Source organism: Colletes latitarsis, unplaced genomic scaffold, assembly GCF_051014445.1.
Source record: "Colletes latitarsis isolate SP2378_abdomen unplaced genomic scaffold, iyColLati1 scaffold0021, whole genome shotgun sequence".
NCBI lineage: Eukaryota > Metazoa > Arthropoda > Insecta > Hymenoptera > Colletidae > Colletes > Colletes latitarsis.
The window spans coordinates 8,155,913-8,160,751 of NW_027488371.1; positions in this window are offsets into that span (position 1 = coordinate 8,155,913).

Genomic DNA, 4,839 nt, shown 5'->3' on the forward strand with positions numbered 1-4,839 from the left:
AGGTCTGGTATTAGCCATGATCTGGCTCATACTTTCGCATTTTTCGCATACATGTTGGCCAGATCCTGGGCATTTTCTGGTTTGGATCACGTAGTAATGTAGAACCACTCTGAAACTGTGAGTTAATCCTGGATTCAATCTATATTTTAGAGGATAACACCGGCTAGATCAGGGTTAGATCTGGTATTTGCCATCATCTGGCTCATACTTTCGCATTTTTCGCATACTTGTTGGCCAGATCCAGGGCGTTCTCTGGTTTGGATGACGTAGTAATGTGGTACCATACTGCCGCATGAGTTAAACCTGGATGCAATCTATATTTTAGAGGATAACACCGGTTAGGTCAGTGTTAGGTCTGGTATTTGCCATGTTCTGGCTCATACTTTCGCATTTTTCGCATACTTGTTGGCCAGATCCTGGGCGTTTTCTGGTTTGGATCACGTAGTAATGTAGAACCACTCTGAAACTGTGAGTTAATCCTGGATTCAATCTATATTTTAGAGGATAACACCGGCTAGATCAGGGTTAGGTCTGGTATTTGCCATCATCTGGCACATAGTTTCGCATTTTTCGCATTCTTGTCGGCCAGATCCAGGGCGTTTTCTGGTTTGGATCACGTAGTAATGTGGTACCACTGAAACAGTGAGTTAATCCTGGCTTCGATCTACATATTAGGGGGTAACGCCGATTAGGTCAGGGTTAGGTCTGGTATTTGCCATCGTCTGGCTCATACTTTCGCATTTTTCGCATACTTGTTAGCCAGAGCCTGGGCGTTTTCTGGTTTGGATCACGTAGTAATGTGGTTCCACACTGCAACAGTGAGTTAAACCTGGATACAATCCATACTTTAGAGGATAACACCGGTTAGGTCAGGTTTAGGTGTGGTATTTGCCATGATCTGGCCCATACTTTCGCACTTTTCGCATACTTGTTAGCCTGAACCTGGGCGTTTTCTGGTTTGGATCACGTAGTATTGTAGAACCACTCTGAAACAGTGAGCTAAACCTGGATTCAATCTATATTTTAGAGGGTAACACCGGCTAGGTCATGGTTAGGTCTGGTATTTTCCATCATCTGGCGCATAGTTTCGCATCTTTCGCATATTTATTGGCCAGATCCTGTGCGTTTTCTGGTTTGGATCACGTAATAATGTGGTTCCACACTGCAACAGTGAGTTAATCCTGGATTCGATCTATATATTAGAGGGTAACACCGGTTAGGTCAGGGTTAGGTCCGGTATTTGCCATCATCTGGCTCATAGTTTCGCATTTTTCGCAGACTTGTTGGCCTGATCCTGGGCGTTTTCTGGTTTGGATCACGTAGTAATGTAGAACCACTCTGAAACAGTGAGCTAAACCTGGATTCAACCTATATTTTAGAGGATAACACCGGTTAGGTCAGGGTTAGGTCTGGTATTAGCCATGATCTGGCTCATACTTTCGCATTTTTCGCATACATGTTGGCCAGATCCTGGGCATTTTCTGGTTTGGATCACGTAGTAATGTAGAACCACTCTGAAACTGTGAGTTAATCCTGGATTCAATCTATATTTTAGAGGATAACACCGGCTAGATCAGGGTTAGGTCTGGTATTTGCCATCATCTGGCTCATACTTTCGCATTTTTCGCATACTTGTTGGCCAGATCCAGGGCGTTCTCTGGTTTGGATCACGTAGTAATGTGGTACCATACTGCCGCATGAGTTAAACCTGGATGCAATCTATATTTTAGAGGATAACACCGGTTAGGTCAGTGTTAGGTCTGGTATTTGCCATGTTCTGGCTCATACTTTCGCATTTTTCGCATACTTGTTGGCCAGATCCTGGGCGTTTTCTGGTTTGGATCACGTAGTAATGTAGAACCACTCTGAAACTGTGAGTTAATCCTGGATTCAATCTATATTTTAGAGGATAACACCGGCTAGATCAGGGTTAGGTCTGGTATTTGCCATCATCTGGCACATAGTTTCGCATTTTTCGCATACTTGTTAGCCAGAGCCTGGGCGTTTTCTGGTTTGGATCACGTAGTAATGTGGTTCCACACTGCAACAGTGAGTTAAACCTGGATACAATCCATACTTTAGAGGATAACACCGGTTAGGTCAGGTTTAGGTGTGGTATTTGCCATGATCTGGCCCATACTTTCGCACTTTTCGCATACTTGTTAGCCTGAACCTGGGCGTTTTCTGGTTTGGATCACGTAGTATTGTAGAACCACTCTGAAACAGTGAGCTAAACCTGGATTCAATCTATATTTTAGAGGGTAACACCGGCTAGGTCATGGTTAGGTCTGGTATTTTCCATCATCTGGCGCATAGTTTCGCATCTTTCGCATATTTATTGGCCAGATCCTGTGCGTTTTCTGGTTTGGATCACGTAATAATGTGGTTCCACACTGCAACAGTGAGTTAATCCTGGATTCGATCTATATATTAGAGGGTAACACCGGTTAGGTCAGGGTTAGGTCCGGTATTTGCCATCATCTGGCTCATAGTTTCGCATTTTTCGCAGACTTGTTGGCCTGATCCTGGGCGTTTTCTGGTTTGGATCACGTAGTAATGTAGAACCACTCTGAAACAGTGAGCTAAACCTGGATTCAACCTATATTTTAGAGGATAACACCGGTTAGGTCAGGGTTAGGTCTGGTATTAGCCATGATCTGGCTCATACTTTCGCATTTTTCGCATACATGTTGGCCAGATCCTGGGCATTTTCTGGTTTGGATCACGTAGTAATGTAGAACCACTCTGAAACTGTGAGTTAATCCTGGATTCAATCTATATTTTAGAGGATAACACCGGCTAGATCAGGGTTAGGTCTGGTATTTGCCATCATCTGGCTCATACTTTCGCATTTTTCGCATACTTGTTGGCCAGATCCAGGGCGTTCTCTGGTTTGGATCACGTAGTAATGTGGTACCATACTGCCGCATGAGTTAAACCTGGATGCAATCTATATTTTAGAGGATAACACCGGTTAGGTCAGTGTTAGGTCTGGTATTTGCCATGTTCTGGCTCATACTTTCGCATTTTTCGCATACTTGTTGGCCAGATCCTGGGCGTTTTCTGGTTTGGATCACGTAGTAATGTAGAACCACTCTGAAACTGTGAGTTAATCCTGGATACAATCTATATTTTAGAGGATAACACCGGCTAGATCAGGGTTAGGTCTGGTATTTGCCATCATCTGGCACATAGTTTCGCATTTTTCGCATACTTGTCGGCCAGATCCAGGGCGTTTTCTGGTTTGGATCACGTAGTTATGTGGTACCACACTGAAACAGTGAGTTAATCCTGGATTCGATCTATATATTAGAGGGTACCACCGGTTAGGTCAGGGTTAGGTCTGGTATTTGCCATAATCTGGCTCATACTTTCGCATTTTTCGCATTCTTGTCGGCCAGATCCAGGGCGTTTTCTGGTTTGGATCACGTAGTAATGTGGTACCACTGAAACAGTGAGTTAATCCTGGCTTCGATCTACATATTAGGGGGTAACGCCGATTAGGTCAGGGTTAGGTCTGGTATTTGCCATCGTCTGGCTCATACTTTCGCATTTTTCGCATACTTGTTAGCCAGAGCCTGGGCGTTTTCTGGTTTGGATCACGTAGTAATGTGGTTCCACACTGCAACAGTGAGTTAAACCTGGATACAATCCATACTTTAGAGGATAACACCGGTTAGGTCAGGTTTAGGTGTGGTATTTGCCATGATCTGGCCCATACTTTCGCACTTTTCGCATACTTGTTAGCCTGAACCTGGGCGTTTTCTGGTTTGGATCACGTAGTATTGTAGAACCACTCTGAAACAGTGAGCTAAACCTGGATTCAATCTATATTTTAGAGGGTAACACCGGCTAGGTCATGGTTAGGTCTGGTATTTTCCATCATCTGGCGCATAGTTTCGCATCTTTCGCATATTTATTGGCCAGATCCTGTGCGTTTTCTGGTTTGGATCACGTAATAATGTGGTTCCACACTGCAACAGTGAGTTAATCCTGGATTCGATCTATATATTAGAGGGTAACACCGGTTAGGTCAGGGTTAGGTCCGGTATTTGCCATCATCTGGCTCATAGTTTCGCATTTTTCGCAGACTTGTCGGCCTGATCCTGGGCGTTTTCTGGTTTGGATCACGTAGTAATGTAGAACCACTTTGAAACAGTGAGCTAAACCTGGATTCAACCTATATTTTAGAGGATAACACCGGTTAGGTCAGGGTTAGGTCTGGTATTTGCCATCATCTGGCTCATACTTTCGCATTTTTCGCATACTTGTTGGATAGATCCAGGGCGTTCTCTGGTTTGGATCACGTAGTAATGTGGTACCACACTGCCGCATGAGTTAAACCTGGAGTCAATCTATATTTTAGAGGATAACACCGGTTAGGTCAGTGTTAGGTCTGGTATTTGCCATGTTCTGGCTCATACTTTCGCATTTTTCGCATACTTGTTGGCCAGATCCTGGGCGTTTTCTGGTTTGGATCACGTAGTAATGTAGAACCACTCTCAAACTGTGAGTTAATCCTGGATTCAATCTATATTTTAGAGGATAACACCGGTTAGGTCAGGGATATTTCTGGTATTTGACATTATATGACTCATACTTTCGCATTTTTCGCATACTTGTTGGCCAGATCCAGGTCGTTTCCTGGGTTGGATCAGGTAGTAGTGTGGTAGCGCACTGAAACAGTGAAGTAATCCTGGATTCGATCTATATATTAGAGGGTAACATCGGTTAGGTCAGGGTTAGGTCTGGCATTTGGCATAATCTGGCTCATATTTTCGCATTTTTCGCATACTTGTTGGCCAGATCCTGGGCGTTTTCTGGGTTGGCTCAGGTAGT